The sequence below is a fragment of the Alexandromys fortis genome, unplaced genomic scaffold, assembly GCF_014885135.2.
Source record: "Alexandromys fortis isolate MF-2015 unplaced genomic scaffold, M_Fortis_MF-2015_v1.1 scaffold_68, whole genome shotgun sequence".
In the NCBI taxonomy this organism is placed as follows: Eukaryota; Metazoa; Chordata; class Mammalia; order Rodentia; family Cricetidae; genus Alexandromys; species Alexandromys fortis.
The window spans coordinates 6,615,496-6,641,637 of NW_026067948.1; positions in this window are offsets into that span (position 1 = coordinate 6,615,496).

Sequence of the window (26,142 nt, forward strand, 5' to 3'; positions counted from 1 at the left end):
TCTGCTCTCACTTCTTCAGATGTTCTGTTTAGCGGTGTCTCTAAATGAAAGCTATCTGCAGCTCCCCAAAGACAGTCCCTTCCATCCTCTTGAAATTATGGTTCCTCTGAATGGTAGCATGTGCACGAGCTTTCACAGTTTTGTCTTCTTACTTTTATTTATTTATGTTTTCGGTTTTAGCTTGATATCCCATAGTGGAGGGATCTTAGACCTACCTCTCTTGTGGGTATCCTTTAGGAAGCTGACTCAGCTGTGAGCCCTACACTTTAATGCACTGGGGAGGAGCTGATGAAAAATAGATGTAATTAAGTCCCTCTGTGCCACAGAGCCAGCATCATCTTAAGACAGTTAAATTGTGGGGGAAAAAAAGCTATTGATTCTTAGAGAAGAAACATGCATCCCAAATATAGTGAGGGTCCTTCCATTTTCACCAAGATTTTCAACGTTTGAGCCTAACAGGTCAGGGTCTCTCTCTCTCTCTCTCTCTCTCTCTCTCTCTCTCTCTCTCTCTCTCTCTCTCTCTCTCTCTCTCTGTGTGTGTGTGTTTTAACTGAAGAGAGAACACAGAATCCATATGAAAGATTTCCATGGTTAACTGATGCTTCTCAGTCAGTAACTACCAAGAATATCCTCTGAAATTCATTTTAAAAGGAAATTCTTCGCCGGGCGATGGTGGCGCACGCCTTTAATCCCAGCACTCGGGAGGCAGAGGCAGGCGGATCTCTGTGAGTTCGAGACCAGCCTGGTCTACAGAGCTAGTTCCAGGACAGGCTCCAAAGCCACAGAGAAACCCTGTCTCGAAAAACCATAAAAAAAAAAAAAGGAAATTCTTCATGTCTCCTTCAGGTTTCCAGTATGTGAAAAGCAATGCTCACCCCTTGTCCTAGCTTCCCTAAAGAGCAAAAGTAATTGGCTAAAGTGCAAGTCGTAAAAAGGAGGAAAAGAATACCAGGAAAGCGAAAGAACATTAGTGATGGTTTGACAGTCACGTAGTGTCTCTGGTTTGGCCTTGTTAACTTGCTGAACTTTATAGTGACCTTCTGCCCACATTTACGGATTCCCCGCTGATGTAGCAGGCTAACTCTCACACATGCTATCTGTTTCAGTGGTGACTGTTGTTTTTGTTATTCCCTTGTGTTCTCTTGTTGTCTTTTTAGACCTAGAAAGGGCATAACATAATGGAACTATTTACCATTTTTTTAATTGGGTCCATGTTTCTACCATTATGGAAAGCCAGATGCTGACATTTTCTTTTCCTAGAATCCTATGCACCTTTACTGAAAGTGAAAGAGATATGCTAGCTCTGGAATCTTGGGTTTAATAAGACCTCCCTCCTAATGACTCGGAGAGTAAATGAGAAGACATGGCTGAAGTTGGCACTCCTTGATCATGCCCATTGCTTGTGTCTGCCTAATGAAGATGCTGGCCAGCACTGCTCCTTTAGACATCAGGTCTATCTGTAAACTCTAGACCTTTCCTGTATCTTTCCCTGCATGAACATGTAGATGACTGCATTTGAATGTACTAAAACCTTGGAACGGGCTCAACAGATGATGGATATCATTTCTTACATGTGCCTTTGACAGAAAATGGTGGCTAAATGTTTTCATCCAATATTTTCTAACAATGAAGACTTAGTTATTTACTATTAAGTACCTGTTAATTTATTGTAGATTTTTACATGAACAATTATAACAGATGAATATTTTTCCAGTGCTTAGTAACTGATTTTGCAGACAATTAAATCTCTCCATGAAGAAGATTAATCAACTTTTAATGTGAAATTGTATTATTGATTTCACCGTATATATACTTTATGCCATCATCAAATGTGTCATTTCAAAGTTTATGTATATTAAAATACCTACACTCACTTACACCCATGGCTATTAAACAATTAACCCACTTTTCATGGGTAATCAACCCACAATAATTTGGTTTGAGTCTTCATTACCCAGATTAATTCAAATAAAAAGACACAGTGAGGCAAAAATTGGATAAGTGGATCCTGTCTGCTCCCAACTGTCTTAGATTTCCGTAGGGATGTCTGAATCGAATCCTGACAAAATGCCTCTTTTCATTGTAACCCCTTTAATCAAATGCAATGTGATTTTTTCCTATTTCTTAAATTATCCATTTATGAGTTGTGTTAATATTTTATGTTTAATATTTTCAAGGCCCGAGGTTGCAGAAGTTTTTACTTCTATACCCCCTAAGTTACACAATTAAAGTTTAGTTTGCTTACAGAGTTAATTAAAGTCATATAAACAAGAAATAGAATATATATTATATATAATATATGTAAAGAGTGTTCTTTAATAGTAAGTGAATCTTGGATTTTTAACAAAGCTGCAAATTCCATCTTACTTTTCTTTGCATACCGTTGACTGGTAATAGTGCAATGGTGAAGTGAACTAAGTCCCACATGAGTGTCACTATTCTATTAAATAATTTGAGTCCTGCGTGGAAGTCATCTATTAACAAGTATCTGGGAAGGTTTTACATATATCTTTGACCTACCTATCTGTTGACAGCTCTCTGAGAGATTCATGAGTATCCACTACCAAATAAATTGCAAATGGCTTATGACATAAGTTTGTGTAAACCCACGTTTATGGAAACTATTTAACCACACGTGGATCTGTCTGAATAATGAGGATCTTGGTGGCCAGTACATGATCATGTGCGATGCACGGTGAAAACCACACTCAGTCCAGCCCACCTCAAAGGATTTAATTGTCACTCACTGGCATCAGAACACAAGTTTATTTTAAGATCTCAGTAGATTATTATTCTCTTCAATGACCATGATTCTAAGTTATAAATGTACCATAACTCAATGATACTGAAATTCCTCCAAATCATGTTGAAGAAAATAAGGATTTTTTATGATTAAATGCCATTTTAAGCAATACATTGTTGGGTTTCAGTGACAGAATTCAGTGGAAGATATTTGCTGCTTGTCATGATATTTCCTCTAATCTATACACCAGTGAGCTCACATCCAATTAAAATGAAATCTAAGCCAACAACGGAGAAAGAAATGGATAAAGGAAAATCTTATTTAAGTAGAGACTTTTGTTTTCTGGCCACACAGATCCTAATAATCACACAAAACTATATTAATTACAACACCAGTTGATGGCTCAGGCATATTTCTAGATAGTTTTTACATCTTAAATTAAGCCATTTTTATTCATCTGTGTATCACCATGAGGCTATGGCTTACCTGTAAGGGTCTGGCATCTTCATCCTTCAGCAGCTTCATGGAATCTCTCTGATTCCCCTTTCCTTCTTCCTGCATTTAGTTTAGTTTTCCTGCCTATCTATATTCTGCCCTGCCATAGGCCAAAACAGCTTCTTTATAACCAGTAGTAATAAAATATATTCATACCATACAGAGGGGAATTCAACATCTATCATAGGTATTCTAAGTGCAAATTCATGGGCAATATCATGGCAGACAGAATCCTTGTTGCTATAAGCTACCTTCCACAAATATACAAAACTAATCAAGAATTATATTTCACTTAGATTATTGATTTGTAGTTACAAATATGGTGTCACTCCTTTGATCACTGAGTTTTACACTTTTGTTTATCTTTTTGGTTAGAAACCAGCATAGAAGAGACTAGAGCATAGTTAAATATAAAAACTCTGCTGGGTCATAAAACGAAAGATTTTTCAGTTGTGCAGCTACATGGATATCACATAGTAAGACTCAGGAAAACATTCCAAGAAAAAGTCTGAGAAGTGTGAGAAGGGTCCCAGTTTTGTAGTCCAGCTGAACATTTCTTCATTCAGGTTCTTTTACAGATGCTTATGAACAGTTCCATTATGCAGTGTCATACAGAATCGTTTGCTGGCATTCAGTGTGTTCTTGAAAAACAATTAGTCCTTCTAGATTTTGTTTAGCAACTTAAACAATAAAGTCTTTATGTGTTCAGTGATGGATACATTTGAGTGCAACATGATGACTTGTGTGACTGCCCTGTACTCAAGGCTGAGTTCTGGTCAGCTCAGATTTTAGGGAAAAGATGATCACCGATGTGGCTGACTATTTGAGTAGAGTACACTGAATGTCATAAAGCATGGTAATGCTATTACCGTTTGTAGGGTTTAGTGACAGGGTGAGTATTGGAACACCAAGATTTAGATATTGGATAGAGAAAATAAGACAGCAGGGGGGGGGAAGCCAATCAATAATTACAGATTAAGCAAATGTCGCTGCTAATTTAAAATGTTGTGATTTAATTGGCAACTCATGTAGGAAGGTTTTACAGATTTTGGTGTAGAAAGTGAATATCAGAGGGAGATAGCTTTATGAGCTACTGTGAGGGACAGTACAAGAAGTGTTAAGCAAATAACTCAATTTAAAATGTTTATACCACAGAGGGAAAAAAAAGGTGTCATAACTTGGTTATGAAGATCAAAGTGTTTTGATTGATGAGAGTGTTTATTTATGTAAAGAGGAACAGACTGGTGAAGAGGTAGTGGATGGAAACCACAATTACCTAAGAATTACTACTCCTCTGGTCTTAAGCAGGTGAGATCATCAAATTGGTAGTATAGTAGAAAATGGTTGATTTGTAGAAACTGGGGATTTGTAGTGGGAAAAATGCATTTATAGCCTTAACAAAAGAGTAAGACGGTAAAGAGGCTGAGGAAGATTGGACCTAGTCAAGGCTCTGAGATATCTAGGGAGTCTGTGTACTGTAGAGTGACGATGTAGTAACCAGCAACATCAACAGAGAAATAAATATGAAAGAAAATTCTAGGGATTTTAGGCTAAGAGAAATATAAATAGTTTTGAAGCCATGTGGAAGAGAGAGAGAGAGAGAGAAAGAGAGAGAGAGAGAGAGAGAGAGAGAGAGGGAGGGAGGGAGGGAGGGAGGGAGAGAGAGAGAGAGAGAGAGAGAGAGAGCGAGCACAAAGCAGGGTAAATCTGTAGACAGCACATACAGAACATAAGAATATCTGTATATTTCAAATAAATCCAATCCTATGATGTGATGTAGATCTATAATTGGGGATGCAGATAATGGTCCAGACAGGGATCAGGAGAAATGCTTTCTTTTTAAGAAGTAAAAAGAATATTGCAACACTTTCACCTTGGATTCTGCAAAATTATATGTACTATAAGAATCAGATAGAGTGTCCTTCCTAAGTAATCAAAAATACATGGTAAGCCTTTCATGATTTACATTCCATAACCTTAAAAGCACTTAAAGAAGATTTTGAAAAGGAATAGCCTGAAATATATTTGAAAAAGTAAGGTTATTATGGCTAAGAACATCAGCTTTTGCCTCAAACTATGAAATCATAGATCCATGAATGAACTGCTAACCTTCTCTGTATTTAATGACTTATACATAAGTAAGCCCTCCGATTCCAAAGTGCACATGCTTAGAGATATAAACTGGATAAAATTTACATAACAAAAAAATTTAGGTGCTTCCTCTTCAGTGATAGAATTAAATTATAAAAGATGTCAAAGTCTGGATGTGTGGGAGCATGAGGATATTAAAAGAAAAAGTAATTTCTAAGTATAGAAATTATTTAGAGTACCTTGGTATGAATGCTTAGCTTCTATTACAAGTTTGAGATTTAAAGTATTTTCTAAGCATTTAGAACTTGTACTTAACACAGAAATTTAGATTCAGTTAAATTTATTTACTCGATACCTTTTTAAAAAGTCTACCAAAGGCAGCTGTGTATGTGTTAGTGGCTATCAAGAAGGGCAAAGTCAAGGTTATTTCCTCCTCTTCTGAGACAGGAGATCTCACAAAGGAACTTGAAATGTGTTTCCTCTTTTGAGTTAAAGACAAGCCACAACAGATTGATGTGTTTTATCTGGATAGACCTACTCACTGGTCTGAACATATTGTTAATGTAAGTGCTCAATAAGATGAACGGCATTAGGATCTGTTGCACAGCTGTGAGTTCTGACAACTTGGCTGACTCAGTGTGAGACCCTGAAGACTGGACATGTAGTAGTGTTTATTCTAAACACACGAAAATACAGAATTAGATAGCCTGGTGGTGGTGGCTCATGCAATCAATCCAAGCACTTCAGAGAGAGGCAGATGCATCTCTGTGAGGTCGATACCAGTCAGGTCTACAGTGCTAGTTTTAGGACAGCCAAAGCTATACAAACAAACAACAAACAATCAAACAAAAAACCTTGTCTTAAAAAACAAAACAGAAATTAAAAGAAGTAGATAGCATGACCTGAATTCAGGAAAAATAGTGTGGACTACACACTTTGTAACCCACAAGCAGAGCTGTTTGGCTCTCTACTAGAGCTCCAGTTGAGCTGTGGCAAGATCCTGAAAGGACACTTGTTCATTTTAACATTGATTGGGGAATTGTTTGCTCACTTATGGAAAAGGGACAAGGGTAAAACTCGACCTGGAAGGAGGTGGGTGGTCCTTGGACTTCCCACAGGGCAGGGAACCCTGACTGCTCTTGGGGCTGACGAGGGAGGGGGAGTTGACTGGGGGAAGGGGAGGGAAATGGGAGGCGGTGGCAGGGACGAGGCGGAAGTCTTTAATAAATAAATTAATTAATTTAAAAAAATGTTGTTGCTTTCCTTGTCATATTTCCTGGCTGCATTGATCTTAAGTAAGTCTTGAATTTTCAGCATACATTCAGAAACTGCCTCCCTGACTATTTGCACTTATTAATTTTAATTGACAATGTATTATTATGCTATATAATATATATTCACATATATACACAGAATACATGCATTCATATACATAGGTGTACATATATATATAAATGGGTAACATATGTGAATGCGTACCTATGCAAGTGTAAATAAATGTCTCCATTTCCTTCTTCCTTATCATACTGAGACCTTAACTTATATGTATACTCTTTCTGACCTTAAACATCTTTATTGGTTTTTATTTAATTTATTTTTATTTAATTCTACATTATGAAAATAATTTAGTAACCTAATAAATTTCCTGCTTTTAAAAACCTTAGTTTATCCTAAATATTGTTGTAACTAAAATTACGTTTATAGATCTATAGCATTTAACTTAAGATTGTTATATTCATATGGATATTTTGAAATAGTAGAGGGATTTCTATTCATAAAAATTTAAATACATAAATAATAACACTTTGGTTTTCATCTCCTTGACTCTCCCTCTTTTCTGGAATTTATTCAGTGAGTCACAGTGTTGGTCAGGCCATGATGGGGGATGGCTCTGGTCTTGAAGAAGGGAGGAGCTGAATTTCACCCACTGTGGCATGAACCTAGCAGGTCTTTCCCTCAAGCTTTCCTAGGAGATCCCACACCAAGCAACAATAACTTGATTCCAATCCTCACTTGAGACTCTAGCTAAGCCAAGAATAGATTCTGATGCAAAGAAACAGTAAAGTCATTCATGTTTGCTCTGCAAGCCATAATTTGTACAAATTCGTGGTGATTTGCTTTTAATATTTACTTAAAATTATGAATACTATGAATGTGTTTTTAACAACTTATTATCTCATTATCATTTAGTACAAGATTTTTCTTCCTTCGAATTTTGACATGTATTATTTTGTGTGTATGTTTGATTATACATAGTATATTTGTCCTTTAAATAACTTGATGTTACTTTTTTGTTTAGCTGACATTTTCTTTTATTTTAATTAGCCAACATTGACTTGGATTTCCCAACTTTTCTTCCTTGATCTCATTGGTTTTTGTTAGTTTTGTTTCCATGGCAGTAGCTCTGGCTGTTAGTCTGTCTCTGCAGATTTCCTGGGATAGTTTGTTTCAAGACTTGCTTCAAATCCATGGTAATTTTCCTCCTCTTTCAACTGATATTACACACAAACACATCCAGCTATTTGTTAGTATCTATTTTGACTTAATATGTTCAAACATATTTTAAAACTATGTTGTCTTCATAATGAGTTGAACACATAATCCTGTTATGTTCATTATCTTAGCCTTGTAAACTGTGTTAACATTTGTATTCCTGGATGATAGTTATTCTCCCTGGGGTGAGGTGGAATCTCAGATTAGTTTTAATTTGCATTTCCCTGAGATAGAGAATACTTTTTCAAGTATTCATTGAATATTTGTACCTCTTGTTTTTTGAACCATATACTCACTTAATTATGACATTTTCTGATTAGATTAATATGTTTATTTATTTTTTGGTTCTTTATATATACTAAATATTAATCCTCTCCATCTGAAGTTTTGTTGGTAAAGATATTTTTTTATTCAGTAGTTTCTTCTCTCTTGTAACATTTTCCTTTGCTGTACAAGAGCTTTGGAAATTCATCTGTCAACTCTGAAATAACAGATAGCAGCAGATGCTAGGGAGGGTGTGAAGAGTGAGGAAGGGCGTTTCACTGTGGTGGAAAAGTAAAGTTGTCCACTGACTATGAAAATCATTTGGAGTGTTCCTCAGGAAGAACAAAAAGCAAAACTAGAATTGCATGGGATTTAGTAGCAGTAGCCCGTGACAGACACGCAGAAGACTCTAAGTGAGCACACGATGAAGATTCTTGCACATCCCCATTCATTACTGCTCCGTCTAAATAAATGATGGACGGAAGCACTCTGAGTGTCAGTCAGCAGGTGACCAGAAGAAAATGTGGTATATAAATCAATGGAATTCTTTTCAACTATGATGTGGGAGTGTCATATATCAATCTGTTGATTTCATTGGTTAAGTTATAATAAACCAGCTGCTTGGCCTCATGGCTGGAACATAGATGGGAGGAGTAAACAGAATAGAATTCTGGGCGGAAGAGGAAGTGAGGTCAGACTCTGTTCTGCTCCCGGAGAGACTCTGCTCTCCGGAACTCTGGAGCAGAGACACCATGATGGATGGAGGCTAGACTCTTCCCGGTAAGCGCACCTTGGGGTGCTTACACACATTATTAGAAATGGGCTAGTCCAGGTGCGAGAATTAGCCTATAAGGGCTAGAGTATGGGCCAAGCAGTTCTTTAAATGAATACAGTTTGTGTGTTGTTATTTCGGGCATGAGCTAGCCAAGCGGCCGGGGTGTTGGGGACGCAGCCCCGCTGCCGCTCCTATTTCAACACAACTATAAAAAAAGAAATTATTAAATTTGTAGGAAAATTGGAGGCAAGTTAATAAATTAGATTATGTAAATTAAGACAGCCTCTCCCTTTGCAGACAAGTCACAGGGATTGAGTCTCTAGGTTTAGACTTGAAAAAAATAAAGACATGAATAGACATTATTTAGTAGAGAGTAATAGACTTACCATTAGAGCTTTATATAAATCTGAATAATATTTAAAAGTCTATATTTAAGAGCAGCATTTGAGAATAGCTGTTGTGTAGAGTAGAGACCGCATCTTTAATACATACTATTGCAATTTGCGTCTATTGTTCTTAGTTTCTCTCTTGTTGACAAATGATAGAAGCTGCTAATTTGCCTGGCATGCACCAGCTGTACTGAATGAGGTCTTTTATTATGTTTAACCTCCTTTCTCTCCCAGGTAGCTGTATATTTGCTTATAATGATGATTTCAGAACTGTATTTTGTTCCAGAACAAATCAGCCCTCATGTCAAGCTTGTTACACATTCCATAACACTGAAGAAAGAGTAAAATATGTTCAATAAAATTTGCATTTTAACTGTGATGAAGTAGGAGCAATTTTGCTCAAAATGTTATGTAGTTATTAATACTAAACTCTTCAGTACTCATAGAGTATATCTCTTTCTCTCCAGCTTCCAATCTATCTTGTGTCTTGAAAAATTTGCCTATTCTAGGTAATGCATGTAAATGGACCAAATAATATTTGTCCTTTTGTAGCTCTTCACTAGACCAATTGTTTTCAAAGTTTATCTGTTGTGTGACATTTTGTTTGTGTTCTGACAAAGCTTGCCAGGAGATCAGAGAACAGAGCAGTCACTAGTTAACCATAGAAGCTGGGCAGTGGTGCCACTGGCCTTTAATCCCAGCATTCCAGAGGTGAAGACAGGAAGAGATAAGGTGGGGTGGTGACAGGATTTCAGGAACTTTCAGATAGAGGAAGTAGACAGGTAGGAAGCAACTGTTGGCAGCTCCTCTGCTTCTAAGACCTTGCAGGTAAATATCCTGTTATCTGACTCCTGGTTTTTGTTGATTAGATTATTTACATTAAAAGCTTATACTTTTTATGGCGGGAACACATTCAATTTTGTGTATGTGTGTATATATGTATGCATGTGAGTGTGTGTAACCACATTTTGTTTATCGGTTGAACTATTCATGTCACACTGGAGATTTTTCATCTTTGGGCTATTGTGACTCACATCTACAGGATTCAACTTCACAGCTTCAAGCAATGGCCTCTCTAGGCCTGCATTCGGGGCACCCCTGACACATGTCTGGTTTCAACACCTTCCTTACAGAGGCAAATTCTTTTTTTTTTTTGTTTTGTTTTGTTTTATTTTTATTATTTATTTATTTATTAAAGATTTCTGTCTCCTCCCCGTCACTGCCTCCCATTTCCCTCCCTCTCCCCCAATCAACTCCCCCTCTCTCATCAGCCCAAAGAGCTATCAGGGTTCCCTGCCCTGTGGGAAGTCCAAGGACCTCAGAGGCAAATTCTTATCCTTAACTCCAGACCTACGTGGACAAAGCTGTTTACCTGGATGTTTTATGTCAGGAGTTTTTCAGATTTGTCATTTTCTTTTACCAATATGGTTCAAGCATCTTCTACGTCTGAGATTATCTCTTCCATCACTTGTATTCTGGTGGCAAATCTTGCTCCTTTTGTTCCTATTTGGATACCTAAACCTTTTATTTCCAGATTTCCCTTAGTTTGAGTTTTCTTTACCGATTCTATTTCCTATTTCAGGACTTGAACTCTTTTATGTACTTCTTTACACTGTTTGTGTTTCCTATATCTCTTTAAGGAATTTATTAATTTCCTCTTTAAGAATATTCATCATTTTCATGTTTTAAGGACTTTTTCTTGTGCTTTAACTATGTGGGAACAGTAAGTCCTGTTGTGGTAAGAGAGCTGGGCACCAGTGAAGAAATGATGTCTCGATTCTTGTTCATTGTGTTGATAGGCTGGTGTCACTGCACCGCTGTGGGGGGATGATTAAAGTTTTAGGTCCTTATTTCTAGATTTGTATTTGTTGGGTGAGTATTTTTCCCTTTTGTTTTTCCTTTGTCTCTGGATGTTCCGAGAGCATAACAGCTGTGTGTTGCGTGTTTTCTTGGTCTGTTCAGCTAGTGTGTTCACAGTGATTGCCTGCTGGTATTAGAGGCTGGCTAACTGGAATGAGCTGGGTGAAGAAGTGTTGAAGGAGAAGATTTTTGTGATCCACTGAGGATGGGGTCAGAAAGGAAATAGAGACCACAACAGGTTTTTTCCGTACAAAGCTAGTAATGGACCTGAGGGCTTGCATTTCAGTGTGGTAGAAGAATTATAGGTCTGCCTTCAGCCTACTTGCACTGGGTTTGGAAGCCCTCAGTTTAGGGACTGCTGGAGTTGGGGTCTGCGACAAACCAATAGTTTGGGGAGGAGAGGTTCTGGTGGGGGAGAATTGTCTGTATTCTGCCAATCATGTTATAAATAAACACTGATTGGCCAGGCAGGAAATATAGGCGGGAAAACCAGACAGGAAGTAGAAATGATGTAATGAGAACAGGAGAATTCTGGGAAGGAGAAAGTTGATTCCTTCCACTCCTGCTTAGACCACTGAAGCAGCAGGTTGCCATCTGCCCCACTGAAAAAAGGTACTGAGCCACATGGCTAACATAGATCAGGGAAATGGGTTAAACAAGATGTGAGAGTTAGCCAGTGAGAGGCTAGAGCTAATGGGCCAATCAGCTTATAATTTATGGAGACCTATGTGTGATTTTCTTTGGGGCTAGAGAGTTGTGGGGTACCGGGCAGGACAGAAACGCCCTACAAGCAGGCCTGGCCCTTCATGTTACAGGTTAGAAGGGAATGATCTATGATATCTACAGGAGATGTGGGGAGGAGTGAGGGAAGGCTGCAGCTGGTATTCTGTTCCAGTCCTAGGGATGGGGCTAGGGGATTGTGTATGAAAATCAGAGAGAGAGGAGAAGGTCTTCAGGCAGCCTACTTCGTTTTCTAGAAGGCATGACCTGTGATTTTGAGAGGAGTACCTGTTGGAGGTGGGAGGTAGGATATAGTGACAAGTAGGGGGTGTTAGTTTAGGAAGGGATGGTCTGTGGATCCACAGTAGATTTGAGCAGGGTGAAAAAACAGGTACAGTGGTGATCTGTTGTAGGCACTGAGGAAAAGACTGGGGAATTGGGTCAGGGAAAACCCATAGAGAGCAGGGGAGCTGGGTTTCCCGAAACCCAGAGAAAGCAGGGGAATTAAGTCTGGGGAAACAGAGAGAGAAAGTTTTAGATTATTTGATTCTTTGTGTTATGTTCTTGGAGAGTGATAAGCACATACAGTGTTGACCCATGGGCTCCACGCTCACTTGCATGTACACACACACACACACACACACACAGAGAGAGAGAGAGAGAGAGAGAGAGAGAGAGAGAGAGAGAGAGAGAGAGACTTGATTGAGAAAGAGACTTTCTTTGATATATTAGTTTTATACATAGGCAATTTGTTAAAATGTTCTAGGAGATTTAGAAGATTTCTAGGGACCATCTGAGAGTTGTCACAATAGAGAGGCTGAGCAAGCACCATTTCACAAATGAGTAGATAAAAGTACTTCTCTAATCATCTTACCATCTCCAATAGTAGTCATAAAGTGCACAGTGTTTTCAAGATTTTGATGTCCTTGGGAATGTAGTATTCACCAAGAAATAGCATATACTTTTCATTTGTAAGGACTTTTCACACAATTTTTCATGTGTGTTTGAGTAAGCTGGCTGTCATAAATGACATACTTCAAGCTCTTGGTGATTATCCAAGATGAAAGATTCTGATTAGTTTTATTCTTTTCTTGCCTTAGCCTATAATACTTTAGGTCAAGGAGGCAAACCAACCCTTTAGTAACAAAAAGTTGAGCTGTTTTTTTTTTGTTTTGTTTTGTTTTGTTTTTCGAGACAGGGTTTCTCTGTGGTTTTGGAGCCTGTCCTGGAACTAGCTCTTGTAGACCAGGCTGGTTTCGAACTCACAGATATCCGCCTGCATCTGCCTCCCCAGTGCTGTGATTAAAGGCATGCGCCACCACCGCCTGGCAGTTGATCTGTTTTGTTTGTGCTCCAAACTCACAGACTCATCGAAAGCTTTCTGGGAAACTCCAGAATGATTTGTCCAAATGAGGACTGGATAGGCTTTCCATGTCCACCAGCATTACTTCGTCATAGGGCATGCACTTTAGTAATAGTGAAGGTTAAAGGGGCCGGCACTTCTGGATGCCATGCTATCCACTTAACTCTCAGGATGTAGAACTAGAATGATCATTAATTTTTCGATAGTTGGTCTATATTGTAAGAAAGTCTTTATTAATACACCACTACAGCAGCAAAATAAATGAGTCTATGAATTTTAAATGGTTACCATTTCTTCTGGTATGACATACATTAAAATTACTTAGGTGTATACATTGTTGACATACATGCTGTTTATACCATAATTGTTTATTTTTTTGCACTCCTCTCTGGAGCTTCATTTCTGCCTATCTTTCCTTCTATGGATATATTCTGCCATAGGTTCATACCAGACCATTCTCATTTCTCAACATGAAACCTTACCACAAAGTTTTACATGTTCTCTTTCCACATAAGGGACTTCTTCAGTTGTAAACTTTCTATTTATTATCAACATCTTAAACTAAATATCATAGCTCATGTTACAATTTTACGCTGGCAGCATAAATCACTTTCTGACCTCTTCAGGTCACTTACATGTGTTAGTAAGTAATGTTTGATAATATTATTCATTGAGTGACAATAATATTTTTACTGAGAATTTATGGTTTGATTATTAAGATAATCACATAAGGTAAACATATCTCATTTTCTCAAATATGGAAATTCAAATGTATAGAGATATGACAATTTATTTTAGATGGAAATAGCAATAGGAACTCTATAACACATTAACATACATTAAGCCTGACTCATTGGTATTCAATTTACATGAATTTTAAAATCAGAAACTCACACATGAATTCAAAAAGAGAAACAAAATAATAATTCCACATATTTTTGTCTCTCCAGCTCTACTGTACCAAAAATTAATTACAAAGCTATTACTTCTATGATATGCATTGTCAACCTTTATCTTGGCTGAGGAAAGTGTTATAAAATCGATAAGAGCACTTGTTTTTTACTATGCCTTTACCATAACTAATGTTCTGAAGCAAAGAGTGGTCAGTAAATACTTGTTCTGACACAGACTGAAGGAAAGTATTTCCCTAGTCAGAGAAGCATAGCTTAGTGCAGGGTCTACTTTCCAAAAACCTTGCTAGTGATGTGAACATCTTCAAAATAAATAATAGTTATAAATAATGCTTGAGAATGTGTCAGATGGCTTTTCCAAAATCAGGACCAAATTAAATTTCAAACTTTCTGTATTTCACATTATTTGCACACACCACTGGCTTTCTCTGTTGCAATACTGAGTTCTGATTTTAAAGGAGCAACAAATTCCCATGATCAGCACTATACTGTGACAGAAATGCGGTGGTGACACCAGCTGCCTTCTACAAATGGGGCATAGCTCTGGGGGTAAATGCCTTGAATTATCACTCTATGACGGTACAACAATCTTTTATCAAAGAGATGGTTTGGTTAGTGCTCTCAGATGGGTAAATTCAAGTATTAATTAAATGTCATTGATCTCATATTACTTTCAACTGTGATGTAAAATGTTATCCTAAATCAGTTGAATATCACGGGAAGCAACCACACACTTTCAGGTTTTCCTCAAATCTCAAGGATGTCTGACACAATATCCGAGTGAAAGAATTGTGCTGACAAACTCTATCTTTTGGCCTTTAAACATATCCATGACCATATTTCAAAGGGGATATAAGCTTATTTCATTAGCAAATTCCTTAGTAGTATATGCACACTCCTTTTTGAAAATTATTCTCTAATTTTATGTCTTTAAATAGCTGTAATAAATTTGGGGGTTCTAAATTTGATAGCATGGCCTATTACAGCTTTAATGGGCTTGTTAAAACCTAATAGTCTGTGCTATTATTAATGGGTAGATGATGCCGTTCATGTTGATGTCATATGTCACTATCTAGAAATACATTAATAAGGTTTTATACACGTTTTTTAAAAAGTGCTAGAATTTGGGACGCAGATATCATGACCCCAATAGGTCCAATTGAAGGTGAAGAGCTAAGGTGAACAACTGACCAGCTACACAATGTGCTGCTAGTCAAGGAAATTGAGGCAGTCGGAGGACCTAGCAATAGACCCAGATAAATGCCATCGTCTGATTTGGTCAAAGGAAGAAAAAATTGTAATGAAGAAAGAAGTCTTCAATAAATGTACTATGTATTCTGGATTTGTGTAAACATAAAAGTATATTCAGAGAAATTTTACACATTATTAATATTAACTGAAAATTGATGACAGACCATGATGACTCACTTCTACAGAATATCTAGAAATAATCTAGATGATATTATGATTGTGATGATTTTGTAAATCTAAGACCAAAGATGCAATCTATAAAAGAGCAACAAAACCACAGATTCACTATAATTTAAAAACAAACATGCTGTATGAAAGACATTGTTAAAAATCTAAATGACTAACCAGATGGGAAGAATAATTAGAGTCAACAATGAAAAAAATGAGGAATGAATTTTAAAATACTTAAATAAGTAATATAGATATGTGACTCATTCGTGTGTGTTTTATGTGTGTATACATGCACACACCTTTGTGTGGGTGTCTATTTGTGCATGTATGCACATGTATGAATGCCCATAATCAATCATAGGAGTTGTCTTTTGAGATATGATCTTATACTGGACCCTAGACTAGGTTGACTGGCCAGCAAAACAAAATGAATTCATGTCTCCCTTTCCCTAGCCATTGAGATTACCAAAAGCATGCCAATACCAGTGACATTTTTATATTGGTTCTCAAAATCAAATTCAGGAGCCTGTGCTTGCAAGGCAAGCACTTTACCAATTAAGCTATCTCTTTAGACCTTGGCTTTCATCTCAATTTTGCTGTGAACATAAAATTGATCTAAAAAATGAAGTATTTTACATTTGAAGAACAACCTAAAATTGTCTACTATTAGTAACTATGTTGGCAAGCCCGAATAGTCTGTAATATCATTCTCTGCACCTTGTGTGAATCACCATTTACAGAAAATAGAAGCTTCTCATGTAAAGCTTAAGAGAATCATTGATCTACATGTGTGAATCATTGTGAGTTGGACTAATACTGTAGCTATTTAGAGTTAGGTTCTCCTCTAGGGTTTATGACCTCCATAGCCACAGGTCCCTGGTTTTATAGCTATGCCAGGCTTGGACTTTATTAGATTCAGTATGACTAAACTCAATCATAAACTATTTAGCTAGTACCATTCTCTATGTGCCATTAATGCACCACTAGGGTTTAATTGATTTTCAAACTAATTTTGAAGGGTCTCTAAAGATGGTTTCATGGTTAGGAATATTTGCTTTTCTTGCAGAGGACCTGAGTTAGGTAGGTTCTTACCACCTAATGGGCAGCTTACATTCATCCCCAGCTCCAGTTTCAGCAAATCTGACAAATACTTTTGACTTCAGGAGCTGCAGACACATAATTGGTTCGCATACATACATGAAGGTAAAGCATTCATGCACATAAAATAAATCAAATAAATCTTAAATTTTTATTTTTATTTTTTTTGTTCTTTGAGACAGGGTTTCTTTGTAGTTTTAGAGCCTGTTCTGGAACTAGCTCTTGTGGCTAAGGTTGGCCTCAAACTCTCAGAGAACTGCCTAACTCTGCCTCCCAAATGCTGGGATAAAAGGCATGCGCCACTACTATCTGGCTCTAAAATTATATTTTAATCATTTAACTTGGTATGTTACTGTTGTTGATTTTATTTTCAATTATTACCATTCCTTTTTTTTATTCTAAAGGGGATTAGAAGTGTGACTTTCCTATAGATTTCCTGGAAAGAAAAAAATTGCTTTTTATCTGCCTTTCAGTTGTTAGTTCACTGAACAGGATATGAGGACAAAATTTTCTTTGTGAGGATAATCATGGACTCCTGTGTAGAATTAGACTCACTTAGCTTTAATACAATCAATACGCATTTTAAGTGAACATTTGCTGAATGCTAATAATTGCCTATATTCCAGAAATAAAAGTAATACTAGGAAATATGATCAATAAAAGGGAGAGCTGGTCCATGCAGAATAACTATAATGCAGCTTGAAACAGTACATAATAAAGAATTAAAATGACTGCAATAATCTAAGAAACCAGTTAGTTTAGTAAAGTAGTAGTCTTGCCACAGTGTAATAAATGGTGATAACTGGTTGCTCTTTCTGACAAATGTCGTTCATCATGCATAGCCCTACAAGACTGAACTTTATTGACTCCATATGTGTATTATATATTTTACATTATATATTTAATCCATACATGATGCAATATACATTAGGTTAGGCACTGGAAAGAAAGTGCAGTTCCTTAATTTTTATTTTTATTTTTCAATATATGCATTCAGTAATCTCAGCTTTCATACAGACAAGATTCACAAAGGGAGGGGATGCACTTGTTGTTTAAGCAAATATACACATATATAATGTTTATACAATATGTACATCCTTTAAGGTAGTATATATTACTATATAAAAGGTAATATATTACTATATATTATAAATATATTATCTTTGAGCAGTATGGAACTACTAATTATTTTATCCATTTTAATAAGACATTGATGAAAGTAGATAAAATGTGCACCCTAGGAAACACATCACAGAGCGACAAGTAGTGAAAAACAAGCTTGCTCAGTTTGGTGTTATATAAATGTAACTGAATATATTTGCAAATCCAGGCCCACGCTTAGATTTAAAACTAAAAATGTAAAACTATTAGATTTTCTAGAAGTTGAATTATATGAGAATTGAATTCTAATTTTTCTTTTAGAAAATCTTATTTGTTTTATGTATGATCATTGTGCCTGTGCCTTGTGCTCCACAGAGGCCAACAAAAGGATCCTATTTACCGGGACCGGCGTTTCAGACAGTTGTGAATCCCCATGTGAACGCTGGGAGTTGAATCTGGATAAGCGGTGAGTACTCTTCACCACGGAGCCATCTCTCTAAGCCCCCAATGATACATACACAGTGAGCATGCAGAGTAAGAGTAGACAAGCATGTGATCTCAGGAAATCCTGTTGGCCTGATCCTGGAGATAGTCTGGAGTATTAACCACAAGGTAGAGAGGTTCCTGTGGCTTGTTTGGAAGTCCCTTGTGGGGTGTAGATCCTAGGAGATTCTCGACCGGTTGATCCTGTTGTTTAAGAACAAAGCTTGAGAATTGTATGTGCAGACACCTTCGTAGCCCTCAGGAAGAACTGAGAACGCTAGCAGATTAGGCGTTTCTGGCGGTTCACCTCCTTACATTAAGCTAAGGTAAAAAGGTGGAAGGGTGTGGTCTCAGCATGGAGATTTGTGTTCATGGCATAAGTTTTGTTCCTTTGTATAACTGTGATCTCCTGTGATTTTTTTTCTCTCCAAATTTTATTATGGGAAACACCACAATAACTTCCATAGTAATTTTTAAGATGTATATACTATAATAAATTCAAATAACCCACTTCCGGTTTTTATAGGCACATTACCACTGAAGGTTGCAGGTTATCTCAAAGAAATATGAAACATGAAACAAGGGGATTTTATGGTCCAAACCTTTATAGTTTCTGTCATTCTTTACTACTGCACTTTCATGCAGCTGTGGGTTTATGTCTGGTTTGTTGTTGTGGGGCAACGCATTTTTCTAGTTTGTATTTCTGGAGCTGGTGTTTTAAAGACCTTATTTAAGAATATCTGAAGTGTTTTTCCCCCTTCTATTTACATTGTGGTCTTGTGGATTAATGACAGCAAGGGGAGCTATATTGTTTGGGAATTTATAAAATTCATATGGCTAAAAGGTTTAAATATGTGTGCATGAGGGAAGTCACAACCCACCTATCAGAGGTACCAAGGGACTAACATAGATGCAGAAGTTGAACCACTCTGAGCTTATAATACGCTCATGCTTGGCTTCATTGCAAGGCATGAATCTTTATGATCAGAAGACCATTTTATTGTTATCTTGTTCTACGACTCCTGTGACAGCTAGTCTTGTAACTCCATAGTCTTTCTCTTAGTATACATTACAAAAAACAGAATGGTCACGAGAAAATAAACTATATTTCTGTATACTGAGAAAAGAAAGAAACCCATCAAAGCTTTTAGAAAGTGTTAAAATTTCTGACTACGGATGGTCTCCTGAATAGCTTATTCAGTACATTAACTGTACGTGGATGCTTGTGTTTTATGTTTCCAAGAACAGGCTATGAAATGATTGCAGTGATCTTTGGGAATTGAGCAGAATATTTTGCCTAAAGGAGTGAAATTAATCCCTGGTGATAGAAATTAGATTTTAATGTAGAGGATTTTTCTTATTAAGGTCACAAATGAGATCGTAGGGGTAACTGTCTCCTATTATCACACTGACTCCTAATACCTCCACAGTTACAGTAACTTTAACATACCTCTTCTTCTGAGTATGATATCAGGGAGTTTTAATAGTAAAGCAGACACCCAATTCCTTCCCCATATCCCTCTGTAGTGGTGGTTTTAATTTAGGTAAAGTAGAAACCTATTGAGTACATGAGTTGATTTGGGAAAAAAAAATGTGTACTAACAGTCAGCCAGACATTTCAGGGTGTCTCAAGGTTCAGAAGTGGGATGATGCTAAAATTTTAGAAATTTTGTTCTTGCCAACAGACCCAAGACCTTTCCATCTCGTGTTCTGAGAACCTGAAATATCCCAGCACAGCACAGATGGCTCTTCCTTGCACTCTTTCCCAGGGGTGTACTGTCTTAGTCTAGTATAGTTTGCTTCCGTTCCTTTTGCTTCTGCTGAGTCTTGGGATGTTTTGGTTTCCATTTGATCTTCAAGATCAACCAATACGATGATGGTGATAACTGTTACCATTTCACTATTTTATGTTCGCTTATCAGATATGTTCCAAACTCATTTGTGTGTCGTTGTTGTTTATCAATTTTAAATTATTTTATAACTTCCTATAAATTCCAATTCATGTGTTCCACCTAAGCAACACTAATTGTTTTTTTGGCTTACTCTTTTAATATGCCATGAACCTCCACTGATTTTCCTTCTCTACCTGTCCAGGATGTTCTCATACAGATATTACATGTGTCATATAAACTTCAGAAGGACAGCATAGTTCTGCCTCTGCAACTCAGTGGATTCAAAAGCAAAGAAATTGTTCTGCTGAGGATTGGAAAAGACACTGCATATCAATTAGATTACTATGTTTCAGTTACAGAATTTTTTTTTTTTTTGTTTTTTTGAGACAGGGTTTCTCTGTGGCTTTGGAGCCTGTCCTGGAACTAGCTCTTGTAGACCAGGCTGGTCTCAAACTCACAGAGATCCGCCTGCCTCTGCCTCCCAAGTGCTGGGATTAAAGGCGTGCGCCACCACTGCCCGGCTCAGTTACAGAATTTATCCAACTCTGAGACAGCATAGGCTACCTTGAAGTGAAGCAGCAAGAAGTGGGGAATGGCTTCCATCAGGCAGGCCTGTTCTTATGGACACTATTGCTTTCTGTTGTCTGGAAATTTACAGAAATCACATGAATTATGTGATCCAGAGAATGTCAAGTCCTCTTCACAGGTTCCCACAACTATCTCAGACCGAAGCAAGAATTAGGACATACTCTTGTTTCTCCTTTATTATCCTGGTGACGGTATGGCTGATGCTGTGCTCTTGAATCTCATCAGCGTGCTTCTCGGGCCTCTGATTAGAAAGACAGATGGCATGAAACAAAGAGACCATTCTCTCAATTTGTTACAATTTCACATCCCAAAATTGTTAAGACAAACAGGCTTGAATCCAATAAAACTTCATGTGGGGGCCAGGAAGATGGCTTTCCACGAAGCCTGTGGACGTGAGTTTAATCCCAGGGACCCACATGGTGGGAGAAGACAATTGACTCCAATAAGTTGTTCTCCAATCTCCATATAGGCACCATGGTGAGCATGCTTCCTGCCTCCACCCCCTGCTGCCTCCTCCATACACACACACATACACACACACACACACACACACACACACACACACAGAGATACACATGCAGAGAAACAGACACACACACAACAGACAAACATATACACACATACACGCACAGACACACACACACATAGACACACACACTCACATAGAGATACACACACATAACTGTACTTCTTAAAAGTTACAGCTAATCTCATATAAATAACAAATGACAGCCAATGTAGTTTATTTATACTTTCCAAATTCAGAGTTAGGAAAGCAGAACCTTTTCCAAAGCCTCTGGGATAAACCACAACTTCACACTTTTCTTTCTGCCAACTGTAAAAACTTTGTGGAACAGAACTTGTTTCCTTTCATTGCTGCTTTATTGTTCCTATGAATCTTTGGCTTTGACAGGTAATGTAGAAGGGAAATCATGCAGGGCAGGCACTGGACTCGGAGCATGCAGCAAAGATGGAGAAATAAGGAGTATAAAAGCAGTGTGGTAATTTCTTGAGAAATGACTTGAAGAGGGGAAGATGTCTTCTCTCTGTGTCATGCTGCCTCTCACGTGGCTCTTATGTATTTTCAGCACAATTTCCAACAGGTAAACTATAATCTAGCCAGTTTTGTAGATGTGCATGTCAACCGAGGGGCACTTATGACTCTGCCTGTCAAAGCTGCAAAGTCAAGGCACAATGTTACTTTCTTTACTGAGGAGCAAAGCATTTAAGTTTCTGGATTGGTTTTTGGCTGTGACATTAACAGAACCTAAACCACACCATTTCCCCACGGAGTCATTTTCGATGCGTAAGAACATGCTCTCATACCGTAATGGCATCAATACCCGTGCTTGTATTTTCTATTGAAAAGAAAAATGCTTTTTTTTTCTCCCTCCATACCTGTCAAAATTCTTTATTCTGAAGAGTTTATCTTGGAAAAAGGAGTTGGCTCTTGGATATCTAGAGGAAGTCCTTCATTTTGCAGTCTGTGTCAACATAATGTTGATGGTGTTTGTAGACTTTATGCAAAAAATCCACACACACATCTTGCGTTTTATCTTTAGGCATTTGGGAAGGCAAAATTAATAGCTCATCTATTTATGTGATTAGAAAAGCTGGAGACCGCAGCATCTTAAGGAAATTGCAATTTGTTTATTAAGCGTCCACAAAACAATGGTGCTACATTTTAGGTGGATTAGCAGGAGGTTTCTTTTTTTTTCCTTCTCTAGAAATTTAACATTTCTCAGGAGTACTTACGCTGCATGGGACCACGACTTTATTGTTTGTCATGACCTGCATTTAATAGACAAATAGATCAATTAGTCAATTGGCATGGTCTAATCCCATTCCGCTTCTTTTAGGAAGGTCTGATTCCTTAGCATTAACGTTACAGCTTGTAGGAAATAAAATCTGGCCAGGAATGACTTCCCACAATCCTTTCTTATACACAACACCATAAGATAACCTTCCTCCATGAGCCTTTTCTGGTTCTCAGTCACGTACTGGGATCAGAATACATGGTCCTAACTTCCTTTGCCCACAATGCACATACATGTGTTTAATCCATGTCTCACTCTGTGTATTGACAAATGTCAGTAAATCCTTGTCAGCAGACTGAATACCTACTGCTTCTATTTGGGAAGTATATTATAGTCGGTGTATTTTTTAAACAATAAAATTATGATCTACTAATTTGAAATTATTGGGTAACTAAAGAACTTAACCTGGGATCGTCATTCTCTGACCTCCACTTTGGACAACAGAACTATTGGTGACCAGAACTTTAGTTTTTTGTGTACTCCTTTCCCACAGTATTTGCACGAATCAAAAAAGTTAAATCTAAACTTGCTCTGTCCTGCTTAAACATTTATGTTTTTTTTTAATTTACCAAAGAACCTGATGACTTAAAGTTTCTATTTTTATAAAACTTACAGATTAAAATTTTATCTGCAACCTCCAAATTAGTGATTCTCCAATTCACGGTCAGTGATCTACATGTGGAGAGTTACCAAACACTGAAAGCCAGTCACAAGTGCATTCCAAACGAAGGCTGGGCTACACCATTCTTTGCCTTTGTTTTCCTAAACATATGCTCGTTTTATGTTCATTTACTTCCACTTTATTATAATTATTGTTTGTGTTGTGTATTATGCTCATTGAAGGGTCCTCTAGTATGTGAGAAAAAAAAGTCAGTACAATATGATTTACCCTCATGCATTTTTCTTCACTACCATAAAGGCCACGATGTACCCTAGAAAGGAAGCATAGCTTTTACATATTCTCTATTAGATGTGAGTTACAGTGCTCTTGACTGTGAGTTCAGTAGCAGTGAAACAACAACACTGCCAGCGCAAGAAAATTATATTCTCCTGTGTGACCCTCTCTTCTTTTAGCTGTTGTGTTTTATCATGCAAATGATTTTTATTAAAATGTGGATAAATAAAAAAGCATTTTGTACAGGTTAAATGGCTAACAGTTAAATATTTACATTTTTTCATATTCCAAATTAAATAGTATTGACGTTTAATATTAATGAATAAGCTTAACAGTATTCAAGCTATTCCCTTGCTCATAGGATTCACATGTTATCAGAAAATGTATCAACATGATGGTGCTTTGTTGCTTGCTCCTGACTAAGAAATCACAAAATAAATGATGAAATAATATCTCCAGAAATATTTTTGGGAAATTATCATGAATTTATATCCCTGACACATTTGAAAAATCTGTTAGCCATAACCATAGTATTTTGTAAGTGTCTTCCATTTTTGTTAAACAATAATTTCTAATACTAAAGTAGCTTGTTTACCAGATTTCCGCCTTTCCCTCGTCATCCACTGCTAGTCATGTGACTTATTTCTTGGTCACCTGAAATTCTTTAAGGCACCACACACCTCATTTCCCTAGCTAACGCCAGCAATGGCTATTGGAGGACAAAGAAGGTCATTTTTAATCCCCTTCTCCTTTCCACATGCTGCAGCAGCCCATGAGAAGCTGGCAGGCTCTGTGTCTCACATTAGAAATGGCTCTCTCTGTCATTGAGCACCTTGTTTCTTTGTCTGCCCTACCTCCTCAGCCACCTTATCTCTCTCTTTCTTGCTCATGCATTATACCTGGGCAGGAAGCTCCGAAGGCGAGCTGTAATGGGGTAGAGAGGAGTAAATGGAGTTGCTATTGCAATGCTCATACAAGATTCTGTACTGATTTTATGTCTGATTAGCAATGAAGAGTATAAGGTAAAACATCTTTTTTTTTTGTAGAGTGGGGTATAATAGTAGAAAAGTATAAGGTGAAGCATCGTCTTTTTCCTTGCAGAATGGGGGCCAATAGTAGAAATGCATACACACAGACAGACAAAAACACACCCAGAGACAGATACACACAAACAGATAAACATGCCATACATACAACCATATATACACATGCATTTATGATATAATGAAATACATAATATAAAAAATGTAATATTTATAAATGCAAAAAAAAACTAGAAAAAGTCTTCTTAGTTCTAACAATTCTCTGCAAAGACCTTTAAATATATCATTTTTACATGCCGTGCTTAATCTTTAAAAGTCCTTAGATTTATTTCAAATGTAATTTATCACTTGTCTCCCATCCTTTCATTGTATGGCCTCATTTTCAAGCCTTTCTCCATTTTTGCTTCTATTTATAATCATTCATTTTCTAGATAAAAATGAGATTTAACGAATATTTAAGGTTTATTCAGAGCCACAATGTTGTCTGACCTAGGGACTTCACTACCATCCAGGTGTTCCCAAGATACTAGCTAGTCTGTGTTAACTAGAAATTGCTAATAGATGGCATTTCAATGCCCAGCCTTCATGGGGTGTGTACAATACTCAGAGCTAGAGGCAGCAAGAAATTTGTTGTGATTTTAGCCAAAAAGTCCCCGAGTCAAGGAAGCAAAGTGAAGAGGAAGTTAAAGGGGGGTGAACAGAGAAAACATGAATGCTATGGTCTCCAAACCAGAACAAAGAAGGGAAGAAATATCAAAATAGAAACAGCGTAGAGAGGTAAGGATTGGACAGCAGAGCACCATGAGAGGTGAGGGGCTCGCTTATTGTCTTTCACCAGAAAACAAGATTCAGGAAAGGCAGCTAGAAAGCCAAGGCTCAAGGACGAAACCTGAGAGTTGCATTGATGAGTTTCATGGAGGACACTGATACATGTGTCCTGAGCTAGGAGAAAGAGAGGAGTCAAACTTTACAATGTAAGATCACAAAGATGATGAGTGGGAAAAAAAAAAAAAACCTGTACATGTCATTCTAACTTAGAACAGTTTCTTTATTGCTACACGTTCCAGATAGTAACAGGTAGAGGTAGATACTGAACTATAGAAATGGTTTCTGCTGCCATTTTCTTCAGCAGTGTAGCCACTGATGACTTAGTTGCCCATGCTTAGCTTAGGTACCTCCCACCCTTGCTCAAGCAGTAACCCTAATAAACCCAGCGTGTCTCATGTGAAGAGATGCTGGGATGAAAAGGACTTCATCAAGAGAGCAGGACTGGGTGAGAGAAAGTAAATGGGGCATGAAAATGACTAGAAATCATTATATAGATTCACCAAACTGTCAAAAAAGTTAAAACTGGAGGAAAAACAAACAGATCTATAGTAATGCAGAAACCTATTTACCCTAAGTTCTCATGTTATCTTTTCAATGGACTCATAAGACAAAGGACATTAATCAGAGGAAAGCACAGCAGAAGTTTGTCAGAATTTATATTTCATATACCACATAGAAATTTATAACTCCTTGAAGAAGCAACTTTGAAATCTACCTTATGTAACATCTTCGGAATCAAACAGCATATTTAGAGAGTAGCAAATCACATGGGGGAAATCAACTAAGCAACAAAACAAACAATAACAACAAACCCTCTGAGTCTACAGTTTTTGAGGTATGCTGTATGAAGGCTACATGGAAAAAAAAGTTC